This window comes from Suncus etruscus, chromosome 6 (genome assembly GCF_024139225.1).
Source record: "Suncus etruscus isolate mSunEtr1 chromosome 6, mSunEtr1.pri.cur, whole genome shotgun sequence".
In the NCBI taxonomy this organism is placed as follows: Eukaryota; Metazoa; Chordata; class Mammalia; order Eulipotyphla; family Soricidae; genus Suncus; species Suncus etruscus.
This window is the reverse complement of record NC_064853.1, coordinates 77,084,386-77,105,253: the sequence shown is the minus strand read 5'-3', so window position 1 is coordinate 77,105,253 and position 20,868 is coordinate 77,084,386. Positions and strand designations below refer to the sequence as shown.

Sequence of the window (20,868 nt, the reverse complement as noted above, 5' to 3'; positions counted from 1 at the left end):
TAGAGAAACAGGTTCCACTTCTTGATAGGCAAAATAGCTGTTTGCAGTGATCCTTTTTCTAATGCATGACATTTTCTGACACTAAATTATGAATTCAAAGATTATGAGAGTTTGATTTTGACTGTGATTTGGTGCTGTTTCTTATACTGTTGCAACTTTCCAAAGTAATAGTACCTTAATTGGATGATTTTGTATGAATCATTTAAAGTTTACTATCAAATGCAATGATTGTAATAGTTAGAATTGAGCTTCCTCTATGCCACTTTATTATCTGCTTGTCCTTTCATTTTTTAATTTGTAAATTTTTTTAGTCTTTGTTTTGATATTATGTTATATAAGAGCAATTGTATTTTAACAACAAATTATTAGTATAATGTTGACCCCCCAAAACAAAACAAAACAAAACTCCTGCTGTTTCAATTTTATTTGAAGACACAGTGTATAAGTTTTAAAAATTCTTAAAATGAAGTTGTAAAGTTATAGACATCATTTTAGCTAATTTTTTGCTAAGCCCTGAACTCACATTAAAGTGAATTTCTAGATAAAATCTAAGGCAGAACATAACTGCCACATCTTTGTACCTTATTCACTTGAAAGCAAACAGCTCTTGTGATCCACAGGCTATAATAAGTTGCATAATATAATGCATACATATATAAACATGTATATATATGTTTGGGGGCCACACTTGGCTCTGCTCAAGGGTTACTCCTGGCACCGCACTCATGAATTTCTCTTGGTGGGCTTGGGGGAACAGTATATAGGATTATGCCAGGGATCAAACCTCGGTTGGCCGTGTGCAAGGAAAATGTCCACCCATTGTGCTATCCCACAGGCCCCAACATAATGTATGTTTTTTTCCATAGAGGCAAGTGTGATTGCTTTTTTTTAAACAGCGTGATTACAAAATTGTTTATGATTAAGTCTTACACCACCCTTCACCTATAAATGTTTCCACCACCTATGTTCCTGGTTTCCCTCCCCACTACCCTACCTACCTCTGGGGCAGCAATTTTGCTTCTATTTCTTCCTTTATTTTCCCTTTCTAGACACTGTGGATTGCACTGTTGTTAATGATAGGATACTGTGTATATCACTTTATTTCATCCAGTACCCAGTTATTGTCCTGAGTGATCAGTTCTATTGTTACCATTGTCATAGTGGTCCATTCTTTGCCTTAACTGTTCTTCTCCACTATTTGTCACAAGGTTCCTACCATGTACTGCCCTCCTGGATCTCCTCTCTATTGTATCTAGATATCATTACCATACTATCTTTTATTTTTATATATTCCATAAATGAGTGAGATTATTCTGTGTCTATCTCTCTCCCTTAGACTCATTTCACTCAGCATAATAGTCTCCTTATCCATCCATGTGTAAGAAATTTTATGACTTTATTTATTCTAACAGCTGTATATGTTTTCCTAACACATTACATTGTGTAAATGTATTATAGTTTTATTAGCCACTCCTCTCTCAGTTCTTGGGCATTTGGCTTGTTTCCAGATTCTCTCTATTATAAATAGAACAGTGATGAAAATAGGAGTGTATGTGATATTTTTTTATTGCACTTTTGTGTTTCTAGGTTATATCCCTAAAGTGGTATTGATGGATTATTTGGAAACTCATTTTCCAGTTGAGGAATATCCATATTATTTTTTAGAAAGTTTGGGCAAGTTGGCATTCCCACCAGCAGTGAAAGAGAATCTCTTTTTCCCCACATCTGCACCAGCATTGGTTGTTCTTGCTGTTTGTCATGTGTGTCAGTCTCTGCGGTATAAGATGATACTTCATTGTGTTTTTTATTTGTATCTCCCCAATGATTAGTAATATGGAACACTTATTTAATGTGTCATTTAGCCATCTGTATTTCTTTTGAGGGAATATCTCTTCATTTCTTCTCCCCATTTTTGGATAAATTTTTACCAGTGTCTTGTATATCTTATATAATAAACCCAAATATGTTGGATAGGTAGCTTCTCCAATTTATATCCTAGCCACTATTTCCTTTGAAATGAAGAAAATTCTGTTTAATGTAGCCCTGTTTATCTTTGCTCCCATTTGCTTGGCCACTGTTGTTTCATCTTTGAATGTGCCTTTAGTTTCGATATCATGGAGTGTTTTGCCTATGTTTTCCTTTATATACCTTGTAATTTCAGTTTTGGTATCAAGGTCTTTAATGCATTTTGATTTGACCTTTGTGCATGGTATTAAATTGAATTCTGAGTTTATTTATGTATTTCTTTTTGCATGTAGTTGACCAGTTATCTCAGCATCACTTGTGGAAGAGTCTTTCCTTTCTCCACTTCATATTTCTTGCCCCCTTATCAAAAATTGATCTAGTGTAGACCTGGTGGTCAGTCTTGAAATGTTCAAGTCTATTCCATTTATCTAAGGGTCTTTTAGTCTACTGCAATGCTGTTTTAATGAATACTGCTTTATAGTATAAAGTTGAGGAAAGTGATGCTTTTCATCTTTTTTTCCCAAGAATTATTTAGATAGATATTCATGGACATTTATTGTTCCAAATGAATTTTAGAAGTGTTTGGTCTTCTTCGTTGAAAAATGTAATGGGCATCCTTATAGGGATTCTCTTAAATCTCTACATGATTTGGGAAGTATTGCCATTTTAATGATGTTAATCCTCCCAATCCATAACAGGATATATATGTTTCCATTTCTTTGTGTCCTCTTTTATTTCTTTGAAGGATTATGTTAACCCATTGATTCATGTCATTTATTATACTGATACATAAAATATTTTTATCTAAGTGTTGCCATATTTTTTTTAGCATAGGGACCTGCCATACCCATTGATCCCATTCCTATATTATTTGTTTTAGTAAATGTTATCATTACTTTTAGGATAATTTACAGAGTACTTTATTTGTTCTTAGTAGAAATAAAATATTTAATTTTATTAATATGCTATAAAATACATAATGGAGAAATAGATGCAATACACTGTGTGTGAAGGCAATTTGCCAGTGAATGGAGACCTGGAAAGATAGTGATCAGAATGAAGAAATTATGGAAAATTGGGTCTGGAGTGGTGGCACAGAACAGTAAGGCTTCTGCCTCACCTGTGCTAGCCTAGGATGATCCCCCAGCATCCATATGGTCCCCCAAGCTAGGAAAGATTTCTGAGCGCATAGCCAGGAGTAACCCCTGAGCATCACTGGGTGTGGCCAAAACAACAACAACAAAAAGAAATTATGGAAAATCATTATTAAACTTCATATTAAACTTGCATGAATAAAATCTTACTAAGTGAAAAAGATATTTTTGGATGACATTTTTTTACTTAAGTATAGGTATTAGAGCAGTGGTCCTCAAATTATGGCCTGCAGGCCACATATTGTATTTGTATCTGTTTTGTTTCTTCATTGCAAAATAAGATATATGCAGTGTGCATAAGAATTCGTTCATAAGTTTTGTTTTTACTATAGTCAGATCCTCCAATGGTCTGAGGGACAGTGAATTGGCCCCCTGTTTAAAAAGTTTGAGGACCCCTGTGAGGAACAAGAGTAAGAAAAAAAAAAGATTAAATTTGAATAATTTCAAATTTAGTTCTGTGTATTACTGCATAATCAGGAAACTTTAAAATATTTTACTAAAATGTTGTCAATATTTTCACATTCATAAATGTTTCTTTTTTTTCTATAGTATGTCTTTACTAAAAGATGTCAATATTTATCCAGTTTTAGAAATCTTTATTTCTGTAGGATGTCATAAATATTTATGCTGATACCATTATGAATATTGATACATTAACTTTAGTCTCCTTATGGTCTTTATTCTGCATATGAAGTTGTGTACAATGTTGCATAGAATTTTTAAAATTGAGTTTTTATGCCATTGGGTCTTTTTTTAATTTTTATTTTGACCACAGTGGATTACAAATCTTTCACGTAATATTTTGGGTACATGGTGACATTGAATCAGGGGGATTCCCACCACCAATGTTGTCCTCCCTCCATCCCTGTTCCCAAAATGCATCCCATATCTCTCTTCCTTGCCCTCCGGGCTGCTAATATAAGTGGTCCCCTCTGTGTTTAGCTTGTTGGAGATTGGGTATCAATTCTTTTGTCGTTGGCTTTGGATTTGGTATTTAAGTCTGATCATTTTTATTTCTACTCAATGTTCATATGACTGTGTGGTCTTGGTATCCTCCATTATTTCCCCCTCAATTTGTCAGGCAAAACAAGATGGTTCAAGTTATGTGGCTCTGTAGGAGAGAAAAAAAGGTGGGGGTAGAATCTCAAACAAGCAAAAAATGGGAGGAGTTTTTCTAGAGGCTATAAATATCAATTTAAGAGAAGAAAGAGAAAAAGAAGAAAACATAACAAAACAAAAAAAATCAAACAAAAAATCTGAAAAGTACCACAGCAATAGAGACAAAAACCAAAGAATAACCATGTTCCTGAAATAAAAACAAAACAAAGCACCAAAAAATTCCAAACAAATAAAACCAAACAACAATAACAAATTAATTTGTGCTTCTTCTTCTTCTTTTTTTTTTTTTTTGCATAGGCACAGTAAATATTGGGGAGATTAGAAAGGGAATTAATAAAAAAAAAAAAAGAAAGGGAATTAATTCCCTTGGCCTAAGAGAAACAGGGTTTCTTCGCCCTTGAAGTATACTGTCATGGGAATAACTACAGGATCCATACATGCTCTTTTACTCTACCCTAGTTCCTTTTATGATGTCTGGAAACTTTCCTCTCAGTTGTGGATGATAAAATCAGGCCTTGGTAACTAGGGATCTTGGTATTTGCACAGGCCATAGAATGGAGCCTAGGATAGAGTCTTGCTTTATGGTTCTCGGTTCTGTTCCATCACTGTTCTAATCAGTCTTCTGTAGTTGGTGGTCTTGGTTTTTGTGCCGATTCTAAGACAAAGCCTAGGATAGAGTCTTTAATGTTTCCAGAAGTTCTGCTCAGTTGCAGTTGTCTCAGTCAGACCTCTAGAATTAGAGATCTTGGTTGTACAGATAATAGGCCAAAGCCTAGACTAGGGTCTTTTTTTTTTTATTGGTCCCAGGATAAGTTCTGTCCATTCATGGTTGTCAGAGTCAGTCTTCTTTAGTTAGCAATCTTGGCTTTTCAACAGATCAAAGAACGATGTGTCTTCTAATTGCATCTTATCGTTAGGTGGTGAGGTAAGACAACCTGCTCTTAGACCAAGTTGTTGCCATTTCCTCATTGTCAGAATGTCATATCAAAACTGGTGCATGTTGGTGTCAGAGCAGTATTAAGAATGTTCTTGAGGGAGTTTGGTTCCTAGAGCTGTCACGGAGAACTGTGTGGGTTCTGTGTCTGAGATCTAAGGTTTGGGGTTGGACATCGCTGCCTAAAATCATGGAGTCTAATTGGGACATCTAACAGCACCTTAGGTTTTAAGTTTATAAGTTGATTACAAAAACAGCTAAGACCTATTAACTCATTAGAAGCATATTAAATGAGTATATTGTTTAGAACTCCATGTTAATCAGTAAAACACACATTATGTCTGTTGTAATGTGAGGATACCATTTCCCTTGAGAAGAAATATATTAAAAAGGAACTCTGCTCAATTACATCGTAATATTCTCTTTTGAATTAATGAATTTTCTGGTTGACACATCCATCAGCAAGACATTTTTATTTTAGTATGAACCTACTTACCTTATTATTAAAAAAAAAGCAAACAAAACAAGACAATATCAAACACAGAGGCAAAAAACAAGATCTTTTTTCCCTCTTAAATTCTCCCTTTATAAAATAAATTCTCCCTTAATCCATCCCATATTTTATTTTATTTTATTTTTTAATACTTTTTTACTTAAGTAACATAATCATAGTTGGGTTACAGTCATAAACAGAACACCCCCCTTCACCAATGTAACATTACCCTCTTCCCTTTCCCATCCCCTGCCTGTATTCAAGACAGGCATTCTACTACAGTTATTTGTTTTTAAGTTCAGTAAATTGTATTTTTTTCCTTAAAGTATAAGAGTAAAAAAATATAGTAAAGGTGTGATAGTGGCAATCGCTGTTGTTTGCATAGGTCCAGAAAAATGGGGAAAATAGAAAAAAATCCTTGACCTGATTACAAAAAGGCCTCACCCCAGAAGTTTATTGGCATAAGACTGACTCTGGGTTCCAGGCATACCAGTCTGTCCAACCCAAGTCATTCTCCGCAGTCCTGGTGAAACTTTTTCACACTTTAGCTATTGTTGGTATTAGATTCTTATATTTAAAGACTCTGGATTCTGTGCATTTCTTTCATCAATGTCAGGTTGATGTGGAGCATCCTCTAGTTTCAGCATACCATTAAATGCGGAGCGATCTGCCCTGCATGCAGACTGTTGCTGAGTCGTCTGGGTGTTGGAAGCACTCCTTGTCCTCAGAAGAATGGGCATCGCCCACACACACCTGAATAATGGATACCATCTATGGAAACAACCACAGTTGTCTATAACATTACCAGGATCCAAGCCTCTACCAGGGAAGACCTATCACTGCTTTGCCATTTCATATATTATAAGAAGGAAATGTCCTGGATTTTGCCCGTCTGTGATTTTATTGGCCTTTCATTGATTAGATGAGCACTGCAATGGTGCTCTTTTTTACTGAGTGTATAACAGTTATATTTTTTGTTCATCTTTCTCTCTAAAGACGAGTGATTCTAATTGAAGAAGCTTAATATGTTTCATGGTCTTGCTTCATAGTCCCATATCTTTGATATAGAGCTGACTCTCTAATGGGATGAAATTTTGAAGTCATGACTAATATTATCCTGTCACTGATGTCAGAAATAGGGTTAGATTCTACAACAACACAAATCAAGGTATGATTCTATAAGAATGAAAATCTCTATGTATATTATTTTCTTATCAATTCATTGACATATTGACTGTGCATGTTTATATAATATATGGAATATAATCATAATGGAAAACCTTGAGTACAAGAAGTTTAAATGGCTAAAAAATGTTCCACATAACTAATCATCAGAGAGATGCAAATCAAAACAACAATGAGGTACCATCTCACACTACAGAGACTGGCACACATCACAAAGAACAAGAACAATCAGAGCTGGTGGGGATGTAGGGAGAAAGGAACTCTCATTCTTTGCTGGTGGAAATGCCGTGTATACAACCCTTATGGAAAACAATATGGATATTCCTCAAAAAACTGGAAATTAGCTCTCATTTGACCCAGCTATACCACTTCTAGGGATATACCATAGGAACACAAAAATCCAATACAAAAATCCCTTCCTTACACTTATATTCATCACAGCACTATTCCCAATAGTCAGACTCTGGAAACAACCAAGATGCCCTTCAACAAAGAAATGTCTAAAGAAACTGTGGTACATACACACAATGGAATATTATGCAGCTGTCAGGAGAGATGAAGTCAAGAAATTTTCCTATAATGGATGTATATGTAATCTATTATGCTGAGTGAAATTAGTCAGAGGGAGAGAGATACACACACAGAATAGTCTCACTCATCTATGGATTTTAAGAAAAATTAAAGACATTGAAATAGTTCCCAGAGATGAGGACCAGAAGGACTGGCTCAAGATATGAAGCTCACCACAGAGTGGTGAGTGCAGTTAAAGAAATAATCATGCTGAGAACTATCATAACAATGTCAGTGTGTGAGGGATAGAAAGCCTATCTCAAATACAGGTGGAGAATAGGGAGAGAAGAGATGGGGCATTGGTGATGGGAAGGTTGCATGGTGAAGGGGGATGTTCTTGTTATGACTGAAACTAATTTCATTATGTTTGTAATCACAGTGTTTAAAAAAGAAGTTTAAATAAATCAATATTCTAGTTTTCAAAATTATTTTTATACCATTTTTGATACTTTATGTGCCTCAGTCAAATGTATTTTAGCATTTTTGTACTTTAACTTCTTTCTTTCATTAGGTAGCTTTTACTACTTACAAATGTCCCATTTAATATTATTTCTCTATTAAAATGAATTTAAGCAGAATCTGTGGTAGTTTTTTGTAAAAAACATTTATTTTCTGTATATTCTAAGATTCTTGAGCTTCTATGAGCCCCAAACTAGAATCTATTATTAAAATGTTTCCCTTGCCAGGCTTTTGCTACTAATATGTTTATTTTAATCATCTTTTGAATTATTGACTATTTTGTAGTGTCTCTAAACAGCAATTTATATTTGTTTTATATACTTCATAGAAAAGATTTCATTTTTCTGCCTCACTTCATTATATGTAATAGCTTAGCTGTGAAGTCTTTGCATGATTTAGGAACCATTAATTCACTTTCTAAAATACCATCTAAAATATAATAGCTCAGATTTTGTATGGTTTTGTAAAATCTCTGTCTTGAGATGTTCTTCAAGGTATTTTATTTTTACTTTTTAAATAATTTTTAAAATTCCTTCTGGTACACTTGTCACACACCAGGGTATTACACAGTTGCTCATATTGATCCTTCTAGATAATATTGAAATTCATAAATTCAGGTTTGAAAGCAATTGATATTGTTCACTCCCACATTATTCTTTAAATTTTTCCTCCTACTCCTTGACATTTTTATCTAAGGCTTCTAGCAGCTGTCTTGCTACGTAACCTCTAGCTAATTGTTCCCCTTTTCCTCAGCCTCACTCAGAGTGATGGATCTATTTTCTGTAGGCTTGTCTGCAATTCTTAACTAAACCCCTAGAGTACTGTGTCCTATCTTACTCTTTTAAATTCTTCACCAATGAGGCATGACCAAGATATTGTTTTATCCTTGAGAAGCAAGCTCTTGCAATAGAGTGGCAGATGGATAGACAAAATCACCAGTGTGGTGCTAATATAAATTCAGCTCCAATTAGATTTTTAAGTTGGTTGCTTCTAAAATATCTAGAAGTAATATGAATAAAACAGTTTGCCTTTTGGGATTTTATTCCTTTCTGATAGTCTGTTAGGCAAGGTAATGATATTGGAGGGATTTTTTTTTAAAGAAAATTATGACTGTGAGGATGGAGAGGCAAGGGCTGTCTCTCAGATGTGAAGAGAATGGCTCACATATATCAAAATCTAAATAATCACCTACAGAAAGAAAAAAAGACATTAAAAAAAAACAAGATGATAGTGATGATGATCCAAATGATAAAGATGATGACTGTTGCAGTTAAATTTCAATTTATTTTAATTACTTATTTTGGGTTGGGAACTTCAAAAGTGCTTAGTAATAATAGTAATAGTAATATTAGTAAGAATTTAAGAACCAGGCTGTATAAGTCAGTCCTCTCACCCAGAAATGGGAAGCTTATGGGGTAATACTAGTGGAATTGGAAGGGGGACTCTGAATATTCTGAAGTGCTTCAAGTGCATCATGGTTATTTCTGATAGTTCTGAGGGGAAGATGGCATCTGATAGTGGGGATGAAAGGTAAGTCCCATTCCTACAAGTAATGGGAGCTAACATTTATTGGTCATATTTTATATGTTAAGGACTGAGTTAAATCTTTTCTGCAACTCTGTGACCACCTGTCATTGCCATCATCATCACTATTTTTTGGTGTTAAGAAAAATTGTAAAAATCATGGAAGCTATCTTCTGAGGCTTTTACCCTCAGGCTGACATTGCTATTTGTTTCCCAATAATAATTTGATTTCCTTAAGAAATAGATTCGCTGGTTGTTAGATGAGCAGAAATTTATCTGCAATAAAGTCATCATTTCCTAGATTTTCTTATATTTGTGGTTATGTGGTCAAGTATGGCAGAGAAGCACAATAAAAAGATAGAGAATTCTAAGAATTTGTTTAGTTATCCTACTTACCTAGTAATCTGTACTCCTGATTTATTTGTCTGAAAGGAAAATAAACCCTTAGTTTTAAGCTATTGTTATTTTTGTCTCTCTTGCAACTGAACACAATTTTATCTGATTTTCTTCATTTTTTATTTTATTTAGGTTAGAAAACATGATTATAAAAGTGTTAACATGTATGATTTTGGTGTATAAAATAATTGCACCTTTACTACCATCAAAGTGACAACTACCCTATGTCACTTGTAATTCTGCCTCCTATACCCTCCCCCAAGTTTCCATTTGCTTGATAACTACAATTTCTCCTCCCCACTCTCTCTCTCTCCTCTCTAATTCTCTCTCACTCTCACAACATTTAATTTGACTAGATGTTAAAGGTAATCAAAAGTTTCACTTTGCCTATTGGTATAATTGTAAGATATTTATGTTTTCTTTTATTAATATGATATTTATGTTGATATATTTGCACATATTGAACCACCCTTGCATCCTGGAATAAATTCAACTTAAGCATATTTTGTGATCCTTTTGGTATATTACTAGATTCTTTTTGCTAAGAATTTGTTGACTATCTTTACATTTATGTTTATTAATATTATAGTTTGTAAATTTCTTTTTATTATTTTCTCTGCTTTTGATATTTAGTAATGTGTATTGTTTTGGGCATTGTAATACAACTTCTTAGCACATTAGAAATGATTCCTTTTTAATATTTGATAAGTGCTTGCAGTTTATAGGTATTTCAGCTTCAAGAATTTGGTAGAATTCATTAGTAAACCTGTTCAGGCCTGGATTTTGTTATTGAAAATATTTTTTATTGCTGTTTCAATTTCCTTGCTCATGAGTAGTCTGTTCAGGTTTTCTACTTCATTTTGATTTAGTCTTATCTTGGGTTGCATGGTTCTAAAAATATTTTTTTTTCTTTTAGATTCTTTAGCTTAGTCACATAGAATTCATCACTGTGATATCTTTTCATCTTCTCCAATTCTTGAGTTTCTATTTCAATTTATATCCCTTTGTCTCATCTTATTTGTTAATATTTTCCTTTTTTTCAACTCATGAGTTTGTCTAGCTTGCTTATTTTTGAAGAAAATTCTTTCTGTTTTCATTGGCAGTTTGCATAGTTTTCTTGATTTCTCTGTTGTTAGTTTTTACTCTAAATTTTATTATTTATTATTTTTAATATATTTTAAGATTCATTTATTGTTACTTTTCTAGTTCTCAAAATGAAATGCTATTATTTACTTGAGTTTTTCCTTGTTTCCTGAAGTAAACCTGTATTGCTACAGACTTTTCCTTTAGTAGTGCTTTTGCTGTTTTTAATAGGTTCTGCTTTTTTTTTGTTTTCATTCTTATTCAAGAATCTTATGTTTTCTTAAATTTCTCTTTGTCTCATTTGTTCAACAACAGTATGTTATTTAGTTTTTCAAATGTTATAGTTTTTTTTAATGTATTTTTCTTTAGGTTTAATTACTACCTGCATCTCATTGTGGTATGGAAATATACTTGAAATATTTCTATTTTCTCTTTTTTTGGGGGGGGGGCTCACACCCAGCAGCGCTCAGGTATTACTCCTGGGCTCCATGCTCAGAAATCGCTCCTGGAAGGCTCGGGGACCATATGGGATGCCGGGATTCGAACCACCGTCCTTCTGCATCTAAGGCAAATGCTTTACTGCTGTGCTATCTCTCCGGCGAAATATTTCTATTTTTCACTATTTTAGAATAATCAAATTGTGCCCCTTTATGTACTATATCCTGAATAATGTTCTGTGTGCACTGGAGAAGAAAGTATATTTGGCTTTTGGGGGATGGAGAGTCCTGTTGATGTGTAATAATCTCTCTTCTATTTTTTCATTCAGGGTACTTGGAACATTATTGATACTCTGCTGATTGCTGTTTTAAAAGTCTCCCACTCCTAGTGTATTGCTCTGAGTGACCTTTTCAGATCTCTTAGCAGTTACTTTATGAAATTTTCTTCTCCTTTATTTGATGCCTATAAATTAATAAGAGGTCATCTATTAGTGTTCACCCCATATCTGTTATTACTTTTCTCAGTTCTAAAACTAGTTGGTCTGATACAAATATTAAATGCCTAGTTTTAACATCAACTATTGCCTCCATATTTTCCCCAATTCATCACTCTATGTCTGTGTGTACTGAGGGTTCAACTGTGTTTCATAGCAGCCAGAGGCTGAATTTTGTTTTGTGATACATTCAGCAACTCTATGTCTTTGAATAAGAAGCTCACTTATTGACATTTAGGGATATTATTGATAGGAAGTAACTTGTAGCCATTTTACTGTTGGAATTTTTGGTGTTTTTGCAGTTTTACATTATTCCATTTGCTTTTCCTTGTTTTCTTCTCATATTGTTTTACTGGCTTTTTATGTAGTGATCAGCTTTCATTTACCTTTTCTTGCTGCTCCTTTATGTATTTTTGCTGTGAGGCTACTATTTCATTTACATACAAAGTTCTAAATTTGGTTTCCTTTTCAAGCTTAAAGCACTTATATTTAGAACTTGGACTATGAGTTTTTTGTATTCTCTATCTTTTCCCCATTTAATGACTTTTATGTATCTTTCTGCTTCCAAATGGGACTTTTCCCCTTGCATTATAGGGGAAACCATTTAGTGGGCTTTGCAAGTCTGGTTTAAAATCAGCAAATGCCCTTAGTTGTTGTTTGTGTATAGATGTTTTCATCACTCCCTCATATCTGAATAATCATTAACAAGCCCCTATGGAAACAAATCCTGAAAAGTGATCAATAGACTCAAACTAAAAGGGTGAAAAGAGAGGTAAGAGATCATGAGAAAGGGGTTAAGGAATCTTTGACTTATTGTTGGAAGACTGGCGAAAATTATCTGTCACTAGAAAGTGATGACTTCATTATTATTGAAAACCATGATAAACTAAGGTATAAAATAAAATTAAGACATATATGAGTGATAATCTGGTAGGATCTCCAGTATAGGGCTGCAAACATGTTGGTTTGCAGATGTTGCTGGTAAAAACCTGTCAGTGTGGTCTGTGGTCAGGACCTGAGGACTCAAGCAAATGTAGCAGTGCCACAGTGGGTTGTGGTGAGCTAGTCAAGGTCAGGCTGAGGTAGCAGGAGGCCTTTGAAGTAGGTCTTTCCTCAGAAATGTCAGCACCAAGTAGGAGGTGCGTGTCAGCACACACCATTTGTGTCTGACAAATACCTACTACTCACCATTTCTTTCTAATACAGCAGGTGCAGTTTCAAAGCTGAACTGTGTGATCTTTCTACTCAGCAGTCTCCCACCTCAGACTGGCCTTTTAGGTCTTGTGCTTTCTTTTAGCCTCAGCTTTCCCCTTTCCCTATCTAAGAAAAGCTCTTTGGTTCAGAACTAGTGTGCAATTTCATGTTGTACAGCACTGACTCTCCCTGGTTGACAGCTCTCTTCTCCACTGGGTTTTCTCAGTGAAGCCTTTGGTGGGATGTTTCCTTTATGTGTTCCTTACCTGAGAGCTTATTCAGAACCTATTGCTTTTCTTCCATTTTGGCCTCTTCATCTCCTAATTTTCTTTTCTTTCTCTTGTTTCCCCTTTTACTTTCTAATATATTACTCTTTTATTTCTATTTTGTGGTCTTTTTTCCTTTCTTCTTTTGTTTATTTAAAAAATTGAAATAACTCTTAGACTAAATAAAAGTCACCTTTAATTTTCTCTTGTCACAGGAATAAGAATATTACTTATGCTATTTATGGTCAGAATGAATTGAATAACTTGTACTGAAAAATTATGCACATATTAATATATAGCAACAATTTTGACTGAATCTTTTATTTTGTTTATTTGCTTTTGTAAACTTTCTAGCCCCTACCCCTATTTTAGAAAAACATGGTTCACCTATTTTGTCATATAATTTTTCCTGGCAAGGAAGGTTCATAGGCCATATAAACAAACTAGATTAGTTGATGATTAATGAATGGTCCAGAAGATATTTCCATATAAATTTTGAAATTAGAATAGAAAGGACTCTGAGAGAGTTTCTACATAAGATTAGTCACCTTCATTTCAGTAGAAATGGGACATTTATATTCCTCATAGGCCCAAGACACCTGAGTGATAAGGATGGAAATCTTTGTGCTTGATACAAATGTCACAGGATGTTGGACGACGGAGTGACTCCTTCAGAACTGCATTATTCTCCATATCTGTACATAATTATAAGACAAAACGGTGTCAAACTTATTATTGGGCTTCAAAAGATCTTAAGATAAATTTTTCACTCAATAATACAAAGGTGTGGTTGTCTTTTAGGATGTCTTCTGCCCTGCAGTCTTCTTGCACTTACTGCTTTTATGTCTTACATTGGTAAAGTATTACTTTTTAAAATGAGATTCAGTGATTTTCATATTCTTTATTTCAGGTATTAAAAGTTTTAAAGTAGTTTTTAACTTAAAGAATAATAAATAATCATATTACATAAAATGCCACACCTTTCTGAAGAAAGAAATGAATAATTGAGACCAGGGAGATAATGCAGTAAATAAAGAGTTTTCCTTGTACTCAGTTGATATGGTTTCAATCACCAGCACCACATATGGTACACTGAGCACTGCAGGGTGGGTGTGTTTCATAAACTGAAACCAAAACAAAACAAAAGAATAGTTTAATAGACTTTTCCAAGATGTAATTTATAGTTAAGTTACGGGATGAAAGTCATAAATAAAATAGTGAATAAGAAGGTTCTAAACCTATTTTAATCTAGTTTACTTTATTTTGAATGAAAAATTTTTATAACTACAAAATTGTTCATGATTGAGTTTCAGTCATACAAATCCAACTCTCTTCACCACTGTACATTTCCTGCCACCACTCTCCCAGTTTCCCTCCTGTCCTCCCCTTTTTAGTGGGGTAGTTGTCATCACTACTCCCTTCTATATTTATAAAAAGAGAAAACAACATAGGATGTAGGTTCTGTGCAAAAAAACAGGGTCTCTAATTACAGAACTCTGACTTTGACAACTGTGATTAAGAACTTTTACTAGGACAACAAAGAAAGACTGTGGAGTTAGACAACTTAGTATGCCTGGAGCCTACAGTTGGTCTTATGGCAGGATGCTTCATGGGTAGGGTCTCCCTGTTTTTAGGCTGAAGGTTTTTCCTTTCTATTTTTCCCAATTTTGCTGAGTTTATAAAAAAAAAAACTGATACACTCTTTAATTGTATTTTTTTTATCTCTTATCTTTTAAATTGGGGCTCCCACTTTTTAATAGGACTTTGAATCACGATTATTTTGTTTTACTACATATTTCTATATTTTTCTATAAAACTTAGAAGAAATAAAAAAGAAAGGATGGGGCCAGGAGCCAAATGGTCTCAGATATTGGTGGAGAAATAAAGGACATAACTCAATATCCAAGCCAAGGTCAGCTACAATAGAATCAACAGACCTAAACTTTATCTAAACTTAAATGGGCCTTTTATACTTGGCCTTGGGGGCAGAAGGTATAGATGTACTCTGGAATCATTAATGGAAGAGGGTTTCACTGTTGGTGGAAATGGCCCTTATTTACTGTCTATTTGAAGTTCAACTATGAAGGACTTTGTAGATCACAATCGTTTCAATAAACTAAAATTTAAAATAAAACAAAAATATGGAATGATTAAAATAGTGTATTAATGGGGATATGTCTTTAGCTGATGCTTGTACTAGTCTGGCAGGGCAGATAAAATTAGGACTGTTCTGAGAATTTTTAGCACAAAGCAAAGAAACTGTTCTTAGATATGGCTGAACTTTCCATTCTACTCTTTCAGACTGAATGGGATAGATTCAATTGTGAGACTAGGATTGTTGTATTTTTATTCAATATTGGAAGGTAGTTAAAGTCCAAAAAGTGGTCCATTTCTTCCAACTTCTCTTGTTTTGTGGTGCAAAAATTCTCAAAGTTATCTGCTAATTTATGTTGTATTTCTTTATTAACTTTAGGATTGTCTCCTTTTGCATATCTGGTTCTGTTTATAAAGTTTCTTTCTTTTTTTTTTTTAATCTTGCTAATGGTTTATGGATCTTGTTATTTTTTTTCTTTGAAGAATAAACTTTTGCTTTCCTTGATCTTTTTGATTTTTCTTCTGGGTATCCAGTTCATTAATTTTTTTTCTTTTGTTTTTGTTTTTGTTTTTGGGCCACACCCGTTTGACGCTCAGGGGTTACTCCTGGCTATATGCTCAGAAATCGCCCCTGGCTTGGGGGGGCCATATGGGACGCCGGGGGATCGAACCGCGGTCCGTTCCTTGGCTAGCGCTTGTAAGGCACCTTACCTCTAGCGCCACCTTCCCGGCCCCCAGTTCATTAATTTATACCCTGTTTTATTATTTCCTCCTGCCTGCTTACCCATGGCTCATTTGATGACTATTTTCCAATGTAGTAAGCCGTGCCATTACTTATTTTGTAGCCCTTTTCTTCCTTTCTCATGAATGCTTGCAATGCTATTAATTTTCCTCTTAATACTGCTGTTTCAATGTTCCCCATGTTCTGATAATTCATGCCTTCATTCTCTTTTGTTTCCAGGAATCTTTTGATTTCCTCCTTAATTTCATCTCTGACCCACTGGTTGTTCAGCATTGAGTTATTTAATGTCCAGGTTTTAACATTGTCTCTCTTTGTCTGTTTGCAAATTACTCTATTGTTAGTTCATCATGGTCTGAGAAGATAGTTGATACAATTTCTATCCTTTAGATTTAATGGAGGAATATTTTGTTGTCTAGCATACAGTCAATCTTCGAGAATGTCCCATTGCATTCAGTAAGAGGGTATAGTCAGCTATCTCGGGAAGGAAAATCCTACATATGTCTACTGAGTTATTCTCTTCCATTTCTGCCTTCAAAGCCAGTATATCATTGTTATGTTTAGCCTGTTTGTCAAGAAATGACAGTAGTGTAAAGTCTCCACAACTATTGTGTTGCTAGTGATGTTTTTATTCAGGTCAGTTTTTCTCCAGCAGTTGTTTTAAGTATTTTGCTGGCCCCTCATTAAGTGCATATATTTTATGAGTATGATTTATTTCTGATGTACATACTTTCTATATACATACATTATTAATAAATATCCCTCTCTTATTTTGTAACCTTTTTAAGCCTGAAGTTTATGTCATCAGGTATCAGTATGTCCACTTCAGCCTTTTTTAATGGAGTTGTTCGTTCAATGGATTGTCTTCTAACCTTTGACTTTGAGTCTGTGTTTGCTTAAATGTACTTCTTGTAGGCAACAACATGTTGGTTTCCATTTTCTGATTCATTTTGCCACTCTACATCTCTTAACTGGTACATTTACTCCATTAACATTCAGATAGATTATTGTGATGGAGATTTGTGCCATTTTTTTGTAAAAGTGTATTGTGCTTGTGAGGCCTGTCTGCCTTAAAGTAGGCCCTTCAGTTCTTTTAGGGTTGGCTTGAGTCTATAAAGTTCCACAACTATTGTTTATCCATAAGTAGTGTATCCTTCTTTCAGGCCTGGGAATTGTGGAAAGTGGCACTTACCCATCAGTGTGGCCAAGCTTGGTTTGCTGACATCAGCGCCAATGGAAGGAATAGGTGCCAGGCTGCAATTGGAAGGCTCCAATTAAGCCCATACTGGTTGCAGTGCTAATAGGCTGCTAATAGGGATATAACCAGGAGACAGAGGTGCCCTTGTTAGACTTTCTGGGAGTGCTGCCCTTACTCCTAAGGCTGAAGTCTGAGCAGCAGGACTCTGAGCTGTTAGGTGGCCAGAACCACCTGCCCAAGTTTCACAGACATTTACTGGGAGAGCAAGCTAAGGCTAAATCCAACAGGAGGGCCATGTGGCAGCATGACTCTTAGACAGCCAGCAGGATAATGCTGCTGCGGTGAGGCTGATTTGTTTCTCAACTTCACATTGCTCCTAGGCAAAGAGCCCCAACACAACATATAAAAATCACTACACACTGCGGCCTCCCACAGTTCCCAGCTCTGCTGCAGGATCAATTTAGGGCAACACTCACCCTGTCTCTGGGAAGACGGTGGTCACAGTTGCTTCCAGCTCAGCCTCTATTTTTAGGACCAATCTGCCACCATTGTTTTTCTGTTTTGTTTTGTTTTGTTTGTTTGTTTGTTTTCTCAGTGATCTCCTTTGGTGTTTGATATTTGATCTAGTAATCTTCCTTTGCTTTTTCTCTAGGTGTTAGATTCTGCAGCTGAGATTAGGGGTTTTTGGGAATTTCATGCTCAGGTCACCACGGCTCTAGTTGCTCTAACATCTTCAGGCTCCTCTGTACTGCTGCCCTACTATGCTGCTCTCCACTTTATTTTTTCCTAATACTCTGGCCTCTTCTTTTAGAAAGCCTAAAAAATTAAGGAGTGGTAATTATCACAGCTCAGTGGCTTTGTCATATGTAAAAGGCAAGACTCATTAGCATTTTTGAACTAATTAAAACAAAATTTTAAAAATAATTTATCCAAACATTATGATTGAGTACTATATAGCATCTTCATCTTAGGCTCTGGAGGTATAGTGATGAATAATATGGAAAAAGTTATCTGCCACCAATGAGTATAATCTAGTAGGAAGAATAGCTAATGAACTTCATAACAAATAAATAAATAAATAAGAATATCTTAATAGACATGTTGTCTTTATTTTTTTTAAAAATTCTTTTACTTTATTGAAATATGTTGGCTTATGAATTTGCACATAATACAGTTGTTTCTGGCATTCCACATTCCACACCAATCCCACCACCAGTGTGACATTCTCAACATTGTTCCTAGCTTCTCATCTACCTCCAATATTGCCCCCTTGGCATGCACTGTAATAATTTACTTTATATTGCTTGTTATAACTAATTGCTAATAAAATTATTGAAAAAAACTTCAGGAAAAGAAAATTTATGAGAAGTTTTATATGTCACAATAGGATCTTTAAGCTACTGTCAGAAGATTTACTTACCTATTTTATTGCTAGTTGAACATTCAGTGTTTGTTGACCTTGTATGCTACTTTTATATCTAATGTGGTGTGTTCCTACTGGGTTTTTAGAATTCAAAAATTTGGATGTGTCAATTTAGGAATTCTCTGATATGTGGAGCTAGACCACAATAAGCAAACATTGCGGTGGCTGTGGGGCTTGTTTGTTGACTGCCAGGCTTTTGGAAGTACAGAGGAAAAAGGGGAAGCTGCTCACTTTTATTTGGAGAAAACACAGAGTTCTCAGCCCCCAAACCAGCATATCTGAGTTTTTATCATTTGGGAATCTCTGCCAAGATCAGTAAAATGTGGGGAAGTTGGGCCATTGGTGTCACAGTGATTGCGGAACATGGATGTAGCTCCTGAGTCTTTGAACAAGTAAGGACTTGGTCCATCTCTCCCTAAAAATACTCCATAATTTTCAACTGAGAGACCAATGTAACCCATGAATTTTTTTGTAGGTTGACTTGTAACACTTTAGAGAGTAAAATGTTTCTATAAAACCTGGCTGTTAAGCAGGCAAGGTAACAAGGTATGTGGCATACAAGTGGCTCAAAAAGTTGTGTTTAAGAAGGATGGAATACCAACTTAACACTACTACAAAGAAGTACTAATTAAAACAGCATGGTGCTGGAATAAAAATGACCTGCATATAAATGAAATATATTTGAGAATCCAGAGACAGACCCACAGGCCAATTATTCTTTAATTAAGAAGCAAAAACAGGGGCCGGCGAGGTGGCGCTAGAGATAAGGTGTCTGCCTTGCAAGCTCTAGCCAAGGAAAAATCGCTACCGCGGTTCGATCCCCAGGTGTGTCCCATATGGTCCCCCCATGCCAGGGGCAATTTCTGAGCGCTTAGCCAGGAGTAACCCCTGAGCATCAAACGAGTGTGGCCCGAAAAACAACAACAACAACAACAACAACAAAAAAGAAGCAAAAACAACAATGCTTCTTCAACAAGTGTTGCTCAGTACTTAGAGGGTCATTTCTGGTGGTGTTCAGGGTTTGAACCCAGTACTCCAGCATGTAAAGTGTGCACTCCTGATTTTACTCTGCCTCCTCAGTATATGTATATATGGATATGTATATACATATATGTACATACATGTATAAATATGTAGTTTTGGTTTATAAAGATGGAGTATTATAATGTGAACCTCAATCATGAAACAATTTTTGCAAGGTGTATGTGTATCTGTTTTTGTGTAGCATAGTAACAGAAAATCTGAACTTCTCTGAGGACATAAGAGTGCTATATCATTATTAGTTCCTAGAACTAATTTTAAGAATAGTTTGAAACCCAGGGTTTGAAGCTTAATAGCCTCAATCTAGGTTGACTTTGGTTGAAATTATGCTCTTCGTATTATTTAATATTCACAGAAACCAGCATTTAAAATATTTTTGTGTTAATAACTAAAAGATTGTGATACATTAATGTGAATCTTTTTTCAAATATATTTACATATAATAGGAAATTAATTTTTAGGAAATTAATATATATAAATAATGTACATGTTTCTATAACAACCAGTGTATCCCTAGTAAAGAATGGACATTGAAACATTCATATTTTAGTAATTTTCTCATTTGAATCCTACTTTCAAAACTTATACATTACAGTTTTGTAACTAATTACAATTACAGATTTAATTTTTTAAAAGTAAACTATCTGTTTAACAGGATTTGAAATTATTATAAATGTCCATTTACAAATAAACACAAGTAAGCAAGTTTCCTTTTTTGCTATATCCCTGTAAATTTTATTAATGTCTCACCTGATTATAAACAAAGTAATATTTATTTCTGCCACAGAATTGCTTTACAGTTCTGATATTTATTTAAATTTATTATACAAGAGTATTGTCATTTGTCATAGAAATAGAATTTATGTTGTGATTTCCATTCATTTCACTGAATCAATTTCATTAGCTCATATTTTACAGTTTCCAAATTCCAATATTTCTGAGCACAATTGAACCTTCCACCCAAATTTTAGAATTAAAACCTAAAGGGAACTGAAGAAAACAAATATATATTTAAAATGTCTTATTTAACTTATGAAATCACAAGGCAACTAATAGTTCTATAAAATTTATCGCTTTTCTAATTTTCCAAGTCAGTTGGC

The 20,868-nt window shown here is 34.6% G+C and overlaps 1 protein-coding gene across 1 annotated transcript in view; it reads left to right on the top strand.

The window, feature by feature from the left end:
- The window catches only part of MACROD2 (mono-ADP ribosylhydrolase 2), a 2,173,194-nt gene that overhangs the window by 201,375 nt on the left and 1,950,951 nt on the right, over nucleotides 1-20,868 (top strand). The gene's annotated exons all lie outside the window — the stretch shown is intronic.